Raw genomic sequence first — 20,444 nt, 5'->3', positions numbered from 1 at the left:
GTGAAGCATCGGAATATAAAACTGGACTCACAGGAGAGGTTCAAATCGTAGGAAGTGAGAGTGTCAGTCCTCTTGTACTTAAGTCGGCATTGTGCCTTTTGAATTTAATTCCGATGCAATTTCTGTGTGTCATCGTCAATAACAAGGTCCAAGGGATACAGTAAACCTGAAGTGAAGCATCGGAAACTAAAACTGGATTCACAGGAGAGGTTCAAATCATAGAAAGGGAGAGTGTCAGTCCTCTTGTACTTAAGTCGGCATTGTGCCTTTTGTATTAATTTCGGATGCAATTTCTGTATTACATCGTCAATAAGAAGGTCCAAGAGATACAGTAAACCTGATGTGAAGCATCGGAATCTAAAACTGGACTCACAGGAGAAGTTCAAATCGTAGAAAGGGAGATTGTCAGTCCTCATGTACTTAAGTCGGCATTATGCCTTTTGTATTAAATTCGGATGCAATTTCGGTGTTTCATCGTCAATAACAAGGTGCAAGGTATTCAGTAAACCTGAAGTGAAGCATCGGAATTTCAAACTGGACTCACAGGAGTGTTTCAAATCATTGAAAGTGAAAGTGTCAGTCCTCATGTACTTAAGTCGGCATTGCGCTCTTTGTATTAAATTCGGATGCAATTTCTGTGTTTCCTCGTCAATAAGAAGGTGCAAGGTATACAGTAAACCTGAAGTGAAGCATCGGAATCTAAAACTGGACTCACAGGAGAAGTTCAAATCATAGAAAGGGAGATTGTCAGTCCTTATGTACTTAAGTCGGCATTGTGCCTTTTGTATTAAATTCGAATGCAATTTCGGTGTTTCTTCGTCAATAACAAGGTGCAAGGTATACAGTAAACCTGAAGTGAAGCATCGAAATCTAAAACTGGAATCACAGGACAGGTTCAAATCATAGAAAGTGAGAGTTTCACTCCTCTTGTACTGAAGTCAGCATTGTGCCTTTTGAATTTAATTCCGATGCAATTTCTGTGTTTCATCGTCAATAAGAAGGTCCAAGGGGTACAGTAAACCTGAAGTGAAGCATTGGAATCTAAAACTGGACTCACAGGAGAGGTTCTAATCATAGAAAGTGAGAGTGTCAGTCTTCTTTTACTTAAGTCGGCATTGTGCATTTGTATTAAATTCCGATGAAATTTCTGTGTTTCATCGTCAATGAGAAGGGCCAAGGGATACCGTAAACCTGAAGTGAAGCATCGGAATCTAAAACTGGTCTCACAGGAGAGGTTCAAATCATACAAAGGGAGAGTGTCAGCCCTCTTGTACTTAAGTCGGCATGGTGCCTTTTGTATTAAATTCAGATGCAATTTCTGTGTTTCATCGTCAATAAGAAGGTGCAAGGTATACAGTAAACCTGACGTGAAGCATCGGAATCTAAAACTGGAATCACAGGAGAAGTTCAAATCATAGAAAGTGAGAGTGTCAGTCCTCTTGTACTTAAGTCGGCATTGTGCCTTTTGAATTTAATTCCGATGCAATTTCTGTGTTTCACTGTCAATAAGATGGTCCAAGGGATTCAGTAAACCTGAAGTGAATGATCGGAATCTAAAACTGGACTCACAGGAGAGGTTCAAATCATAGAAAGTGAGTGTGTCAGTCCTCTTGTACTTAAGTCGGCATTGTGCCTTTTGTATTAAATTCGGATGTAATTTCTGTGTTTCATCGTCAATAAGAAGGTGCAAGGTCTAGAGTAAACCTGAAGTGAAGCATCGGAATATAAAACTGCACTCACAGAGAGGTTCAAATCGTAGGAAGTGAGAGTGTCAGTCCTCTTGTACTTAAGTCGGCATTGTGCCTTTTGAATTTAATTCCGATGCAATTTCTGTGTGTCATCGCCAATAAGAAGGTCCAAGGGATACAGTAAACCTGAAGTGAAGCATCGGAAACTAAAACTGGATTCACAGGAGAGGTTCAAATCATAGAAAGGGAGAGTGTCAGTCCTCTTGTACTTAGGTCGGCATTGTGCCTTTTGTATTAACTTCGGATGCAATTTCTGTATTACATCGTCAATAAGAAGGTCCAAGAGATACAGTAAACCTGAAGTGAAGCATCGGAATCTAAAACTGGACTCACAGGAGAAGTTAAAATCATAGAAAGTGAGAGTGTCAGTCCTCTTGTACTTAAGTCGGCATTGTGCCTTTTGTATTAAATTCCGATGAAATTTCTGTGTTTCATCGTCAATAAGAAGGTCAAGGGATACCGTAAACCTGATGTGAAGCATCGGAATCTAAAACTGGACTCACAGGAGAGGTTCAAATCATAGAAAGGGAGAGTGTCAGTCCTCTTGTACTTAAGTCGGCATGGTGACTTTTGTATTAAATTCGGATGCAATTTCTGTGGTTCATCGTCAATAAGAAGGTGCAAGGTATACAGTAAACCTGAAGTGAAGCATCGGAATCTAAAACTGGAATCACAGGAGAAGTTCAAATCATAGAAAGTGAGAGTGTCAATCCTCTTGTACTTAAGTCTGCATTGTGCCTTTTGAATTTAATTCCGATGCAATTTCTGTGTTTCACTGTCAATAAGAAGGTCCAAGGGATACAGTAAACCTGAAGTGAATCATCGGAATCCAAAACTGGACTCACAGGAGAGGTTCAAATCATAGAAAGTGAGAGTGTCAGTCCTCTGGTACTTAAGTCGGCATTGTGCCTTTTGTATTAAATTCGGATGTAATTTCTGTGTTTCATCGTCAATAAGAAGGTGCAAGGTATGGATTAAACCTGAAGTGAAGCACCGGAATATAAAACTGGACTCACAGGAGAGGTTCAAATCGTAGGAAGTGAGTGTGTCAGTCCTCTTGTACTTAAGTCGGCATTGTGCCTTTTGAATTTAATTCCGATGCAATTTCTGTGTGTCATCGTCAATAACAAGGTCCAAGGGATACAGTAAACCTGAAGTGAAGCATCGGAAACTAAAACTGGATTCACAGGAGAGGTTCAAATCATAGAAAGGGAGAGTGTCAGTCCTCTTGTACTTAAGTCGGCATTGTGCCTTTTGTATTAAACTTGGATGCATTTTCTGTGTTTCATCGTCAATAAGAAGGTCCAAGGGATAGAGTAAACCTGAAGTGAAGCATCGGAATCTAAAACTGGACTAACAGGAGAGGTTCAAATCATAGATAGTTAGAGTGTCAGTCCTCTTGTACTTAGGTCGGCATTGTGCCTTTTGTATTAAATTGCGATGCAATTTCTGAGTTTCATAGTCAAAAAGAAGGTGCAAGGCATACAGTAAACCTGAACTGAAGCATCGGAATCTAAAACTGGAATCACAGGAGAGGTTCAAATCATCGAAAGTGAGAGTGTCATTCCTCTTGTACTTAAGTCGGCATTGTGCCTTTTGAATTTAATTCCGATGCAATTTCTGTGTTTCATCGTCAATAAGAAGGTGCAAGGTATAGAGTAAACCGGAAGTGAAGCATCGGAATCTAAAACTGGACTCACAGGGCACTTCCAAATCACAGAAAGTGAGAGTGTCAGTCGTCTTTTACTTAAGTCGGCATTGTGCTTTTTGTATTATATTCGGATGCAATTTCTGTGTTTCATCGTCAATAAGAAGGTCCAAGGGATACAGTAATCCTGAAGTGGAGAATCGGAATCTAAAACTGGATTCACAATAGAGGTTCAAATCATAGAAAGGGAGAGTGTCAGTCCTCTTGTACTTAAGTCGGCATTGTGCCTTTTGTATGAAATTCGGATGCAATTTCTGTGTTTCATCGTCAATAAGAAGGTGCAAGGTATACAGTAAACCTGAAGTGAAGCATCGGAATCTAAAACTGGACTCACAGGAGAGGTTCAAATCATAGAAAGTGAGAGTGTCAGTCCTCTTGTACTTAAGTCGGCATTGTGCCTTTAGTATTAAATTCGGATGCAATTTCTGTGTTTAACCGTCAATAAGAAGGTCCAAGGTATACAGTTAACCTGAAGCGAAGCATCGGAATCTATAACTGGAATCACAGCAGAGGTTCAAATCATAGAAAATGAGAGTGTAAGTCCTCTTGTACTTAACTCGGCATTGTGCTTTTGTATTAAATTCGGATGGAATTTCTGTGTTTCATCGTCAATAAGAAGGTGCAAGGTATACAGTAAACCTGAAGTGAAGCATCGGAATCTAAAACTGGACTCACAGGAGAGGTTCAAATCATAGAAAGAGAGAGTGACAGTCCTCTTTTACTTAAGTCGGCATAGTGCCTTTTGTATTAAATTCGGATACAATTTCTATGTTTCATCGTCATTATGAAGGTCCAAGGGATACAGTAAACCTGAAGTGAAGCATCGGAATCTAAAACTGGACTCACAGGAGAGGTTCATATCATAGATAGTTAGAGTGCCAGTCCTCTTGTACTTTAGTCGGCATTGTGTCTTTTGAATTTAATTCCGATGCAATTTCTGTGTTTCATCGTCAATAAGAAGCTGCAAGGTATACAGTAAACCGGAAGTGAAGCATCGGAATCTAAAACTGGACTCACAGGAGAGGTTCAAATCATGGAAAGACAGAGTGACAGTTTTATTTTACTTAAGTTGGCATTGTGCCTTTTGTATTAAATTCCGATGATATTTCTGTGTTTAATCGTCAATAAGAAGGTGCAAGGTATACAGTATACCTCAAGTGAAGCATCGGAATCTAAAACTGGACTCACAGGAGAGGTTCTAATCATAGAAAGTGAGAGTGTCAGTCCTCTTGTACTTAAGTCGGCATTGTGGCTTTTGTATTAAAATCGGATGCAATTTCTGTGTTACATCGTAAATAAGAAGGTTCAAGGTATACAGTAAACCTGAAATGAAGCATCGGAATCTAAAACTAGACTCACAGGAGAGGTTCAAATCATAGAAAGAGAGAGTGACAGTCCTCTTTTACTTAATCGGCATTGTGCCTTTTGTATTAAATTCCGATGAAACTTATGTGTTTCATCGTCAATAAGAAGGTCCAAGGGATACAGTAAACCTGAAGTGAAGCATCGGAATCTAAAACTGGAGTCACGGGAGAGGTTCAAATCATAGAAAGGGAGAGTGTCAGTCCTTATGTACTTGAGTCGGCATTGTGCCTTTTGTATTAAATTAGGATGCAATTTCTGTGTTTCATCGTCAATTAGAAGGTCCAAGGGATACAGTAAACCTGAAGTGGAGCATCGGAATCTAAAACTGGACTCACAGGAGAGGTTCAAATCATAGAAAGGGAGAGTGTCAGTCCTCTTGTACTTAAGTCGGCATTGTGCATTTTGTATTAAATTCGGATGCAATCTCTGTGTTTCATCGTCAATAAGAAGGTGCAAGGTATACAGTAAACCTGAACTGAAGCATCGGATTCTAAAACTGGACTCACAGGAGAGGTTCAATTCATAGAAAGTGAGAGTGTCAGTCCTCTTGTACTTAAGTCGGCATTGTGCCTTTTGTATTAAATTCCGATGCAATTTCTGAGTTTCATCGTCAATAAGAAGGTGCAAGGTATACAGTAAACCTGAAGTGAACCATTTGAATCTAAAACTGGACTCACAGGAGAGTTTCAAATCATAGAAAGTGAGAGTGTCAGTCTACTTTTACTTAAGTCGGCATTCTGCCTGTTGTATTAAATTTGGATGCAATTTCTGTGTTTCGTCTCAATAAGAAGGTCCAAGGGATACAGTAAACCTGAAGTGAAGCATCGGAATCTAAAACTGGACTCACAGGAGAGGTTCAATGCATGGAAAGTGAGAGTGTCAGTCCTCATGTACTTAAGTCGGCATTGTGCCTATTCTATTACATTTGGATGCAATTTCTGTGTGTCATCGTCAATAAGAAGGTCCAAGGGATACAGTAAACCTGAAATGAAGCATCGGAATCTAAAACTGGACTCACAGGAGAGGTTCAAATCATAGAAAGTTAAAGTGTCTGTCCTCTTGTACTTAAGTCGGCATTGTGCACTTTGAATTTAATTCCGATGCAATTTCTGTGTGTCATCGTCACTAAGAAGGTGTAAGGTATACAGTAAACCTGAAGTGAAGCATCGGAATCTAAAACTGGACTCATAGGACAGGTTCAAATCATAGATAGTTAGAGTGTCAGTCCTCTTGTACTTAAGTCGGCAATGTGACTTTTGAATTTAATTCCGATGCAATTTCTATGTTTCATCGTCAATGAGAAGGTGCAAGGTATGCAGTAAACCTGAAGTGAAGCATCGGAATCTAAAACTGGACGCACAGGAGAGGTTCAAATCATAGAAAGGGAGAGTGTCAGTCCTCTTGTACCTACGTCGGCATTGTGCCTTTTGTATTAAATTCGGATGCAATTTCTGTGTTTAATCGTCAATAAGAAGGTCAAAGGTATACAGTAAACCTGAAGCGAAGCATCGGAATCTAAAACTGGAATCACAGCAGCGGATCAAATCATAGAAAATGAGAGTGTCAGTCCTCTTGTACTTAAGTCGGCATTGTGCCTTTTGTATTAAATTCGGATGCAATTTTTGTTATTCATCGTCAACAAGAAGGTGCAAGGTATACAGTAAACCTGACGTGAAGCATCGGAATCTAAAACTGGACTCACAGGAGAGGTTCAAATCATAGAAAGAGAGAGTGACAGTCCTCTTTTACTTAAGTCGGCATTGTGCCTTTTGTATTAAATTCGGATGCAATTTCTGTGTTTCATCGTCAATATGGAGGTCCGAGGGATACAGTAAACCTGAAGTGAAGCATCGGAATCTAAAACTGCACTCACAGGAGAAGTTCATATCATAGATAGTTAGAGTGTCAGTCCTCTAGTACTTTAGTCGGCATTGTGTCTTTTGAATTTAATTCCGATGCAATTTCTGTGTTTCATCGTCAATAAGAAGCTGCAAGGTATACAGTAAACTGGAAGTGAAGCATCGGAATCTAAAACTGGACTCACAGGAGAGGATCAAATCATAGAAAGAGAGAGTGACAGTTTTCTTTTACTTAAGTCGGCATTGTGCCTTTTGTATTAAATTCGGATGCAATTTCTGTGTTTCATCGTCAATAAGATGGTTCAAGGTATACAGTAATCCTGAAGTGGAGCATCGGAATCTAAAACTGGACTCACAGGAGAGGTTCAAATCATAGAAAGGGGGAGTGTCAGTCCTCTTGTACTTAAGTCGGCATTGTGCCTTTTGTATTAAATTCCGATGAAACTTCTGTGATTCATCGTCAGTAAGAAGGTCCAAGGGATACAGTAAACCTGAAGTGAAGAATCGGAATCTAAAACTGGAGTCACAGGAGAGGTTCAAATCATAGGGAGGGAGAGTGTCAGTCCTCTTGTACTTGAGTCGGCATTGTGCCTTTTGTATTAAATTCGGATGCAATTTCTATGTTTCATCGTCAATAAGAAGGTCCAAGGTATACAGTAAATCTGAAGTGAAGCATCGGAATCTAAAACTGGACTCACTGGAGAGGTTCAAATCATAGAAAGAGAGAGTGACAGTCCTCTTTTACTTAAGTCGGCATTGTGCCATTTGCATTATATTCGGATGCAATTTCTGTGTTTCATCGTCAATAAGAAGGTGCAAGGGATACAGTAAACCTGAAGTGGAGCATCGGAATCTAAAACTGGACTCACAGGAGAGGTTCAAACCCTAGAAAGGGAGAGTGTCAGTCCTCTTGTACTTAAGTCGGCATTGTGCCTTTTGTATTAAATTCGGATGCAATTTCTGTGTTTCATCGTCAATAAGAAGGTGCAAGGTATACAGTAAACCTGAAGTGAAGCATCGGATTCTAAAACTGGACTCACAGGAGATGTTCAAATCATAGAAAGTGAGAGTGTCAGTCCGCTTGTACTTAAGTCGGCATTGTGCCTTTTGTATTAAATTCCGATGCAATATCTGAGTTTCATCGTCAATAAGAAGGTGCAAGGTATACAGTAAAGCTGAAGTGAAGCATCGGAATCTAAAACTGGACTCACAGGAGAGTTTCAATACATGGAAAGTGAGAGTGTCAGTCCTCAAGTACTTAAGTCGGCATTGTGCCTATTGTATTAAATTTGGATGCTATTTCTGTGTGTCATCGTCAATAAGAAGGTCCAAGGTATACAGTAAACCTGAAGTGAAGCATCGGAATCGAAATCTGGACTCACAGGAGAGGTTCAAATCATAGAAAGAGTGAGTGACGGTCCTCTTTTACTTAAGTCAGCATTGTGCCTTTTGTATTAAATTCGGTTGCAATTTCTGTGTTTCATCGTCAATAAGAAGGTGCAAGGTATACAGTAAACCTGAAGTGAAGCATCGGAATCTAAATCTGGACTCACAGGAGAGTTTCAAATCATAGAAAGTGAGAGTGTCAGTCTACTATTACTTAAGTCGGCATTCTGCCTGTTGTATTAAATTTCGATGCAAATTCTGTGTTTCGTCTCAATAAGAAGGTCCAAGGGATACAGTAAACCTGAAGTGAAGCATCGGAATCTAAAACTGGACTCACAGGAGAGGTTCAATACATGGAAAGTGAGAGTGTCAGTCCTCATGTACTTAAGTCGGCATTGTGCCTATTGTATTACAATTGGATGCAATTTCTGTGTGTCATCGTCAATAAGAAGGTCCAAGGGATACAGTAAACCTGAAATGAAGCATCGGAATCTAAAACTGGACTCACAGGAGAGGTTCAAATCATAGAAAGTTAGAGTGTCTGTCCTCTTGTACTTAAGTCGGCATTGTGCACTTTGAATTTAATTCCGATGCAATTTCTGTGTTTCATCGTCAATAAGAAGGTGCAAGGTATACAGTAAACCTGAAGTGAAGCATCGGAATCTAAAACTGGTCTCACAGGAGAGGTTCAAATCACAGAAAGGGAGAGTGTCAGTCCTCTTGTACTTAAGTCGGCATTGTGCCTTTTGTATTAAATTCGGATACAATTTCTGTGTTTCATCGTCAATAAGAAGGTCCGTGGTATACAGTAAACCTGAAGTGAAGCATCGGAATCTAAAACTGGACTCACATTACAGGTTCAAATCATAGAAAGGGAGAGTGTCAGTCCTCTTGCAGTTAAGTCGGCATTGTGCCTTTTGTATTAAATTCGGAAGCAATTTCTGTGTTTCATCGTCAATAAGAAGTTCCAAGGGATACAGTAAACCTGAAGTGAAGCATCGGAATCTAAAACTGGACTCACAGGACAGGTTCAAATCATAGAATGAGAGAGTGTTATTCCTCTTGTACTTAAGTCGGCATTGTGCCTTTTGAATTTAATTCCGATGCAATTTCTGTGTGTCATCGTCACTAAGAAGGTGTAAGGTATACAGTAAACCTGAAGTGAAGCATCGGAATCTAAAACTGGACTCATAGGACAGGTTCAAATCATAGATAGTTAGAGTGTCAGTCCTCATGTACTTAAGTCGGCAATGTGACTTTTGAATTTAATTCCGATGCAATTTCTATGTTTCATCGTCAATGAGAAGGTGCAAGGTATGCAGTAAACCTGAAGTGAAGCATCGGAATCTAAAACTGGACGCACAGGAGAGGTTCAAATCATAGAAAGGGAGAGTGTCAGTCCTCCTGTACTTACGTCGGCATTGTGCCTTTTGTATTAAATTCGGATGCAATTTCTGTGTTTAATCGTCAATAAGAAGGTCAAAGGTATACAGTAAACCTGAAGCGAAGCATCGGAATCTAAAACTGGAATCACAGCAGCGGATCAAATCATAGAAAATGAGAGTGTCAGTCCTCTTGTACTTAAGTCGGCATTGTGCCTTTTGTATTAAATTCGGATGCAATTTTTGTTATTCATCGTCAATAAGAGGGTGCAAGGTATACAGTAAACCTGACGTGAAGCATCGGAATCTAAAACTGGACTCATAGGACAGGTTCAAATCACAGATAGTTAGAGTGTCAGTCCTCTTGTACTTAAGTCGGCAATGTGACTTTTGAATTTAATTCCGATGCAATTTCTATGTTTCATCGTCAATGAGAAGGTGCAAGGTATGCAGTAAACCTGAAGTGAAGCATCGGAATCTAAAACTGGACGCACAGGAGAGGTTCAAATCATAGAAAGGGAGAGTGTCAGTCCTCTTGTACCTACGTCGGCATTGTGCCTTTTGTATTAAATTCGGATGCAATTTCTGTGTTTAATCGTCAATAAGAAGGTCAAAGGTATACAGTAAACCTGAAGCGAAGCATCGGAATCTAAAACTGGAATCACAGCAGCGGATCAAATCATAGAAAATGAGAGTGTCAGTCCTCTTGTACTTAAGTCGGCATTGTGCCTTTTGTATTAAATTCGGATGCAATTTTTGTTATTCATCGTCAACAAGAAGGTGCAAGGTATACAGTAAACCTGACGTGAAGCATCGGAATCTAAAACTGGACTCACAGGAGAGGTTCAAATCATAGAAAGAGAGAGTGACAGTCCTCTTTTACTTAAGTCGGCATTGTGCCTTTTGTATTAAATTCGGATGCAATTTCTGTGTTTCATCGTCAATATGGAGGTCCGAGGGATACAGTAAACCTGAAGTGAAGCATCGGAATCTAAAACTGCACTCACAGGAGAAGTTCATATCATAGATAGTTAGAGTGTCAGTCCTCTAGTACTTTAGTCGGCATTGTGTCTTTTGAATTTAATTCCGATGCAATTTCTGTGTTTCATCGTCAATAAGAAGCTGCAAGGTATACAGTAAACTGGAAGTGAAGCATCGGAATCTAAAACTGGACTCACAGGAGAGGATCAAATCATAGAAAGAGAGAGTGACAGTTTTCTTTTACTTAAGTCGGCATTGTGCCTTTTGTATTAAATTCGGATGCAATTTCTGTGTTTCATCGTCAATAAGATGGTTCAAGGTATACAGTAATCCTGAAGTGGAGCATCGGAATCTAAAACTGGACTCACAGGAGTGGTTCAAATCATAGAAAGGGGGAGTGTCAGTCCTCTTGTACTTAAGTCGGCATTGTGCCTTTTGTATTAAATTCCGATGAAACTTCTGTGATTCATCGTCAGTAAGAAGGTCCAAGGGATACAGTAAACCTGAAGTGAAGAATCGGAATCTAAAACTGGAGTCACAGGAGAGGTTCAAATCATAGGGAGGGAGAGTGTCAGTCCTCTTGTACTTGAGTCGGCATTGTGCCTTTTGTATTAAATTCGGATGCAATTTCTGTGTTTCATCGTCAATAAGAAGGTCCAAGGTATACAGTAAATCTGAAGTGAAGCATCGGAATCTAAAACTGGACTCACTGGAGAGGTTCAAATCATAGAAAGAGAGAGTGACAGTCCTCTTTTGCTTAAGTCGGCATTGTGCCATTTGCATTATATTCGGATGCAATTTCTGTGTTTCATCGTCAATAAGAAGGTCCAAGGGATACAGTAAACCTGAAGTGGAGCATCGGAATCTAAAACTGGACTCACAGGAGAGGTTCAAACCATAGAAAGGGAGAGTGTCAGTCCTCTTGTACTTAAGTCGGCATTGTGCCTTTTGTATTAAATTCGGATGCAATTTCTGTGTTTCATCGTCAATAAGAAAGTGCAAGGTATACAGTAAACCTGAAGTGAAGCATCGGATTCTAAAACTGGACTCACAGGAGATGTTCAAATCATAGAAAGTGAGAGTGTCAGTCCGCTTGTACTTAAGTCGGCATTGTGCCTTTTGTATTAAATTCCGATGCAATATCTGAGTTTCATCGTCAATAAGAAGGTGCAAGGTATACAGTAAAGCTGAAGTGAAGCATCGGAATCTAAAACTGGACTCACAGGAGAGTTTCAATACATGGAAAGTGAGAGTGTCAGTCCTCAAGTACTTAAGTCGGCATTGTGCCTATTGTATTAAATTTGGATGCTATTTCTGTCTGTCATCGTCAATAAGAAGGTCCAAGGGATACAGTAAACCTGAAATGAAGCATCGGAATCTAAAACTGGACTCACAGGAGAGGTCCAAATCACAGAAAGTGAGGGTGTCAGTCCTCATGTACTTAAGTCGTCATTGAGCCTTTTGTATTAAATTCGGATGCAATATCAGTGTTTCATCGTCAATAAGAAGGTCCAAGGTATACAGTAAACCTGAAGTGAAGCATCGGAATCGAAATCTGGACTCACAGGAGAGGTTCAAATCATAGAAAGAGTGAGTGACGGTCCTCTTTTACTTAAGTCAGCATTGTGCCTTTTGTATTAAATTCGGTTGCAATTTCTGTGTTTCATCGTCAATAAGAAGGTGCAAGGTATACAGTAAACCTGAAGTGAAGCATCGGAATCTAAATCTTGACTCACAGGAGAGTTTCAAATCATAGAAAGTGAGAGTGTCAGTCTACTATTACTTAAGTCGGCATTCTGCCTGTTGTATTAAATTTCGATGCAATTTCTGTGTTTCGTCTCAATAAGAAGGTCCAAGGGATACAGTAAACCTGAAGTGAAGCATCGGAATCTAAAACTGGACTCACAGGAGAGGTTCAATACATGGAAAGTGAGAGTGTCAGTCCTCATGTACTTAAGTCGGCATTGTGCTTATTGTATTACAATTGGATGCAATTTCTGTGTGTCATCGTCAATAAGAAGGTCCAAGGGACACAGTAAACCTGAAATGAAGCATCGGAATCTAAAACTGGACTCACAGGAGAGGTTCAAATCATAGAAAGTTAGAGTGTCTGTCCTCTTGTACTTAAGTCGGCATTGTGCACTTTGAATTTAATTCCGATGCAATTTCTGTGTTTCATCGTCAATAAGAAGGTGCAAGGTATACAGTAAACCTGAAGTGAAGCATCGGAATCTAAAACTGGACTCACAGGAGAGGTCAAAATCACTGAATGTGAGGGTGTCAGTCCTCATGTACTTAAGTCGGCATTGTGCCTTTTGTATTCAATTCGGATGCAATATCAGTGTTTCATCGTCAATAAGAAGGTAACAGGGATACAGTAAACCTGAAGTGGAGCATCGGAATCTAAAACTGGTCTCACAGGAGAGGTTCAAATCACAGAAAGGGAGAGTGTCAGTCCTCTTGTACTTAAGTCGGCATTGTGCCTTTTGTATTAAATTCGGATACAATTTCTGTGTTTCATCGTCAATAAGAAGGTCCGTGGTATACAGTAAACCTGAAGTGAAGCATCGGAATCTAAAACTGGACTCACATTACAGGTTCAAATCATAGAAAGGGAGAGTGTCAGTCCTCTTGTAGTTAAGTCGGCATTGTGCCTTTTGTATTAAATTCGGAAGCAATTTCTGTGTTTCATCGTCAATAAGAAGTTCCAAGGGATACAGTAAACCTGAAGTGAAGCATCGGAATCTAAAACTGGACTCACAGGACAGGTTCAAATCATAGAATGAGAGAGTGTTATTCCTCTTGTACTTAAGTCGGCATTGTGCCTTTTGAATTTAATTCCGATGCAATTTCTGTGTGTCATCGTCACTAAGAAGGTGTAAGGTATACAGTAAACCTGAAGTGAAGCATCGGAATCTAAAACTGGACTCATAGGACAGGTTCAAATCATAGATAGTTAGAGTGTCAGTCCTCATGTACTTAAGTCGGCAATGTGACTTTTGAATTTAATTCCGATGCAATTTCTATGTTTCATCGTCAATGAGAAGGTGCAAGGTATGCAGTAAACCTGAAGTGAAGCATCGGAATCTAAAACTGGACGCACAGGAGAGGTTCAAATCATAGAAAGGGAGAGTGTCAGTCCTCTTGTACTTACGTCGGCATTGTGCCTTTTGTATTAAATTCGGATGCAATTTCTGTGTTTAATCGTCAATAAGAAGGTCAAAGGTATACAGTAAACCTGAAGCGAAGCATCGGAATCTAAAACTGGAATCACAGCAGCGGATCAAATCATAGAAAATGAGAGTGTCAGTCCTCTTGTACTTAAGTCGGCATTGTGCCTTTTGTATTAAATTCGGATGCAATTTTTGTTATTCATCGTCAATAAGAGGGTGCAAGGTATACAGTAAACCTGACGTGAAGCATCGGAATCTAAAACTGGACTCACAGGAGAGGTTCAAATCATAGAAAGAGAGAGTGACAGTCCTCTTTTACTTAAGTCGGCATTGTGCCTTTTGTATTAAATTCGGATGCAATTTCTGTGTTTCATCGTCAATATGGAGGTCCAAGGGATACAGTAAACCTGAAGTGAAGCATCGGAATCTAAAACTGCACTCACAGGAGAAGTTCATATCATAGATAGTTAGAGTGTCAGTCCTCTAGTACTTTAGTCGGCATTGTGTCTTTTGAATTTAATTCCGATGCAATTTCTGTGTTTCATCGTCAATAAGAAGCTGCAAGGTATACAGTAAACCGGAAGTGAAGCATCGGAATCTAAAACTGGACTCACAGGAGAGGATCAAATCATAGAAAGAGAGAGTGACAGTTTTCTTTTACTTAAGTCAGCATTGTGCCTTTTGTATTAAATTCGGATGCAATTTCTGTGTTTCATCGTCAATAAGATGGTTCAAGGTATACAGTAATCCTGAAGTGGAGCATCGGAATCTAAAACTGGACTCACAGGAGAGGTTCAAATCATAGAAAGGGGGAGTGTCAGTCCTCTTGTACTTAAGTCGGCATTGTGCCTTTTGTATTAAATTCCGATGAAACTTCTGTGATTCATCGTCAGTAAGAAGGTCCAAGGGATACAGTAAACCTGAAGTGAAGCATCGGAATCTAAAACTGGAGTCACAGGAGAGGTTCAAATCATAGAGAGGGAGAGTGTCAGTCCTCTTGTACTTGAGTCGGCATTGTGCCTTTTGTATTAAATTCGGATGCAATTTCTGTGTTTCATCGTCAATAAGAAGGTCCAAGGTATACAGTAAATCTGAAGTGAAGCATCGGAATCTAAAACTGGACTCACTGGAGAGATTCAAATCATAGAAAGAGAGAGTGACAGTCCTCGTTTACTTAAGTCGGCATTGTGCCATTTGCATTATATTCGGATGCAATTTCTGTGTTTCATCGTCAATAAGAAGGTCCAAGGGATACAGTAAACCTGAAGTGGAGCATCGGAATCTAAAACTGGACTCACAGGAGAGGTTCAAACCATAGAAAGGGAGAGTGTCAGTCCTCTTGTACTTAAGTCGGCATTGTGCCTTTTGTATTAAATTCGGATGCAATTTCTGTGTTTCATCGTCAATAAGAAGGTGCAAGGTATACAGTAAACCTGAAGTGAAGCATCGGATTCTAAAACTGGACTCACAGGAGATGTTCAAATCATAGAAAGTGAGAGTGTCAGTCCGCTTGTACTTAAGTCGGCATTGTGCCTTTTGTATTAAATTCCGATGCAATATCTGAGTTTCATCGTCAATAAGAAGGTGCAAGGTATACAGTAAAGCTGAAGTGAAGCATCGGAATCTAAAACTGGACTCACAGGAGAGTTTCAATACATGGAAAGTGAGAGTGTCAGTCCTCAAGTACTTAAGTCGGCATTGTGCCTATTGTATTAAATTTGGATGCTATTTCTGTGTGTCATCGTCAATAAGAAGGTCCAAGGGATACAGTAAACCTGAAATGAAGCATCGGAATCTAAAACTGGACTCACAGGAGAGGTCCAAATCACAGAAAGTGAGGGTGTCAGTCCTCATGTACTTAAGTCGTCATTGTGCCTTTTGTATTAAATTCGGATGCAATATCAGTGTTTCATCGTCAATAAGAAGGTCCAAGGGATACAGTAAACCTGAAGTGGAGCATCGGAATCTAAACCTGGACTCACAGGAGAGGTCCAAATCACAGAAAGTGAGAGTGTCAGTCCTCTTTTACTTAAGAAGGCATTGTGCCTTTCGTATTAAATTCGGATGCAATATCTGTGTTTCATCGTCAATAAGAAGTTCCAAGGGATACAGTAAACCTGAAATGGAGCTTCGGAATGTAAAACTGGTCTCACAGGAGAGGTTCAAATCATAGAAAGGGAGAGTGTCAGTCCCCTTGTACTTAAGTCGGCATTGTGCCTTTTGTATTAAAGTCGGTTGCAATTTCTGTGTTTCATCGTCAATAAGAAGGTGCAAGGTATACAGTAAACCTGAAGTAAAGCATCGGAATCGAAATCTGGACTCACAGGAGAGGTTCAAATCATGGAAAGAGTGAGTGACAGTCCTCTTTTACTTAAGTCAGCATTGTGCCTTTTGTATTAAATTCGGTTGCAATATCTGTGTTTCATCGTCAATAAGAAGGTGCAAGGTATACAGTAAACCTGAAGTGAAGCATCGGAATCTAAATCTGGACTCACAGGAGAGGTTCAAATCATAGAAAGCGAGAGTGACAGTCCTCTTTTACTTAAGTCGGCATTGTGCCTTTTGTATTAAATTCGGATGCAATTTCTGTGTTTCATCGTCAATAAGAAGGTCCAAGGGATACAGTAAACCTGAAGTGGAGCATCGGAATCTAAAACTGGACTCACAGGAGAGGGTCAAATCAAAGAAAGGGAGAGTGTCAGTCCTCTTGTACTTAAGTCGGCATTGTGCCTTTTGTATTAAATTCGGATGCAATTTCTGTGTTTCATCGTCAATAGGAAGGTGCAAGGTATACAGTAAACCTGAAGTGGAGCATCGGAATCTAAAACTGGACTCACAGGAGAGGTTCAAATCATAGAAAGGGAGAGTGTCAGTCCTCATGTACTTAAGTCGGCATTGTGCGTTTTGTATTAAATTCGGATGAAATTTCTGTGTTTCATCGTCAATAAGAAGGTCCAAGGTATACAGTAAATCTGAAGTGAAGCATCGGAATCTAAAACTGGACTCACTGGAGAGGTTCAAATCATAGAAAGAGAGAGTGACAGTCCTCTTTTACTTAAGTCGGCATTGTGCCTTTTGTATTATATTCGGATGCAATTTCTGTGTTTCATCGTCAATAAGAAGGTCCAAGGGATACAGTAAACCTGAAGTGGAGCATCGGAATCTAAAACTGGACTCACAGGAGAGGATCAAATCATAGAAGGGGAGAGTGTCAGTCCTCTTGTACTTAAGTCGGCATTGTGCCTTTTTTATTAAATTCGGATGCAATTTCTGTGTTTCATAGTCAATAAGAAGGTGCAAGGTATACAGTAAACCTGAAGTGAAGCATCGGAATTTAAAACTGGACTCACTGGAGAGGTTCAAATCATAGAAAGTGAGAGTGTCAGTCTACTTTTACTTAAGTCGGCATTGTGCCTTTTGTATTAAATTCGGATGCAATTTCTGTGTTTCATCTCAATAAGAAGGTCCAAGGGATACAGTAAACCTGAAGTGAAGCATCGGAATCTAAAACTGGACTCACAGGAGAGGTTCAATACATGGAAAGTGAGAGTGTCAGTCCTCATGTACTTAAGTCGGCATTGTGCCTATTGTATTAAATTCGGATGCAATTTCTGTGTGACATCGTCAATAAGAAGGTCAAAGGTATACAGTAAACCTGAAGCGAAGCATCGGAATCTAAAACTGGAATCACAGCAGCGGATCAAATCATAGAAAATGAGAGTGTCAGTCCTCTTGTACTTAAGTCGGCATTGTGCCTTTTGTATTAAATTCGGATGCAATTTTTGTGTTTCATCGTCAATAAGAAGGTGCAAGGTATACAGTAAACCTGAGGTGAAGCATCGGAATCTAAAACTGGACTCACAGGAGAGGTTCAAATCATAGAAAGAGAGAGTGACAGTCCTCTTTTACTTAAGTCGGCATTGTGCCTTTTGTATTAAATTCGGATGCAATTTCTGTGTTTCATCGTCAATATGAAGGTCCAAGGGATACAGTAAACCTCAAGTGAAGCATCGGAATCTAAAACTGGACTCACAGGAGAAGTTCATATCATAGATAGTTAGAGTGTCAGTCCTCTAGTACTTTAGTCGGCATTGTGTCTTTTGAATTTAATTCCGATGCAATTTCTGTGTTTCATCGTCAATAAGAAGCTGCAAGGTATACAGTAAACCGGAAGTGAAGCATCGGAATCTAAAACTGGACTCACAGGAGAGGTTCAAATCATAGAAAGAGAGAGTGACAGTTTTCTTTTACTTAAGTCGGCATTGTGCCTTTTGTATTAAATTCCGATGAAATTTCTGTGTTTAATCGTCAATAAGAAGGTGCAAGGTATACAGTATACCTGAAGTGAAGCATCGGAATCTAAAACTGGACTCACAGGAGAGGTTCAAATCATAGAAAGTGAGAGTGTCAGTCCTCTTGTACTGAAGTCGGCATTGTGGCTTTTGTATTAAATTCGGATGCAATTTCTGTGTTTCATCGTCAATAAGATGGTTCAAGGTATACAGTAATCCTGAAGTGGAGCATCGGAATCTAAAACTGGACTCACAGGAGAGGTTCAAATCATAGAAAGGGGGAGTGTCAGTCCTCTTGTACTTAAGTCTGCATTGTGCCTTTTGTATTATGTTCCGATGAAACTTCTGTGTTTCATCGTCAATAAGAAGGTCCAAGGGATACAGTAAACCTGAAGTGAAGCATCGGAATCTAAAACTGGAGTCACAGGAGAGGTTTAAATCATAGAGAGGGAGAGTGTCAGTCCTCTTGTACTTGAGTCGGCATTGTGCCTTTTGTATTAAATTCGGATGCAATTTCTATGTTTCATCGTCAATAAGAAGGTCCAAGGTATACAGTAAATCTGAAGTGAAGCATCGGAATCTAAAACTGGACTCACTGGAGAGGTTCAAATCATAGAGAGAGAGAGTGACAGTCCTCTTTTACTTAAGACGGCATTGTGCCATTTGTATTATATTCGGATGCAATTTCTGTGTTTCATCGTCAATAAGAAGGTCCAAGGGATACAGTAATCCTGAAGTGGAGCATCGGAATCTAAAACTGGACTCACAGGAGAGGTTCAAATCACAGAAAGTGAGAGTGTCAGTCCGCTTGTACTTAAGTCGGCATTGTGCTTTTTGTATTAAATTCCGATGCAATATCTGAGTTTCATCGTCAATAAGAAGGTGCAAGGTATACAGTAAAGCTGAAGTGAAGCATCGGAATCTAAAACTGGACTCACAGGAGAGGTTCAAAACATGGAAAGTGAGAGTGTCAGTCCTCAAGTACTTAAGTCGGCATTGTGCCTATTGTATTAAATTTGGATGCAATTTCTGTGTGTCATCGTCAATAAGAAGGTCCAAGGGATACAGTAAACCTAAAATGAAGCATCGGAATCTAAAACTGGACTCACAGGAGAGGTCCAAATCACAGAAAGTAAGGGTGTCAGTCCTCATGTACTTAAGTCGTCATTGTGCCGTTTGCATTAAATTCGGATGCAATATCAGTGTTTCATCGTCAATAAGAAGGTCCAAGGGATACAGTAAACCTGAAGTGGAGCATCGGAATCTAAACCTGGACTCACAGGAGAGGTCCAAATCACAGAAAGTGAGAGTGACAGTCCTCTTTTACTTAAGTCGGCATTGTGCCATTTGTATTATATTCGGATGCAATTTCTGTGTTTCATCGTCAATTAGAAGGTCCAAGGGATACAGTAAACCTGAAATGGAGCATCGGAATGTAAAACTGGTCTCACAGGAGAGGTTCAAATCATAGAAAGGGAGAGTGTCAGTCCCCTTGTACTTAAGTCGGCATTGTGCCTTTTGTATTAAATTCGGTTGCAATATCTGTGTTTCATCGTCAATAAGAAGGTGCAAGGTATACAGTAAACCTGAAGTGAAGCATCGGAATCTAAATCTGGACTCACAGGAGAGGTTCAAATCATAGAAAGAGTGAGTGACAGTTCTCTTTTACCTAAGTCAGCATTGTGCCTTTCATATTAAATTCAGATGCAATTTCTGTGTTTCATCGTCAATATGAAGGTCCAAGGGATACAGTAAACTTGAAGTGAAGCATCGGAATCTAAAACTGGACTCCTAGGACAGGTTGAAATCATAGATAGTTAGAGTGTCAGTCTTCTTGTACTTAAGTCGGCAATGTGACTTTTGAATTTAATTCCGATGCAATTTCTGTGTTTCATCGTCAATAAGAAGGTGCAAGGTATACAGTAAACCTGAAGTGAAGCATCGGAATCTAAAACTGGACTCACAGGAGAGGTTCAATTCATAGAAAGGGAGAGTGTCAGACCTCTTTTACTTAAGTCGGCATTGTGCCTTTTGTATTAAATTCGGATGCAATTTCTGTGTTTCATCGTCAATAAGAAGGTGCAAGGTATACAGTAAACCTGAAGTGAAGAATCGGAATCTAAAAGCGGACTCACAGGAGAGGTTCAAATCATAGAAAGCGAGAGTGACAGTCCTCTTTTACTTAAGTCGGCATTGTGCCTTTTGTATTAAATTCGGATGCAATTTCTGTGTTTCATCCTCAATAAGAAGGTCCAAGGGATACAGTAAACCTGAAGTGGAGCATCGGAATCTAAAACTGGACTCACAGGTGAGGTTCAAATCAAAGAAAGGGAGAGTGTCAGTCCTCTTGTACTTAAGTCGGCATTGTGCCTTTTGTATTAAATTCGGATGCAATTTCTGTGTTTCATAGTCAATAAGAAGGTGCAAGGTATACAGTAAACCTGAAGTGGAGCATCGGAATCTAAAACTGGACTCACAGGAGAGGTTCAAATCATAGAAAGGGAGAGTGTCAGTCCTCTTGTACTTAAGTCGGCATTGTGCCTTTTGTAT

Source organism: Schistocerca serialis, chromosome 10 (genome assembly GCF_023864345.2).
Source record: "Schistocerca serialis cubense isolate TAMUIC-IGC-003099 chromosome 10, iqSchSeri2.2, whole genome shotgun sequence".
Classification (NCBI taxonomy): Eukaryota; Metazoa; Arthropoda; class Insecta; order Orthoptera; family Acrididae; genus Schistocerca; species Schistocerca serialis.
Note: the sequence above shows the minus strand (reverse complement) of the source record.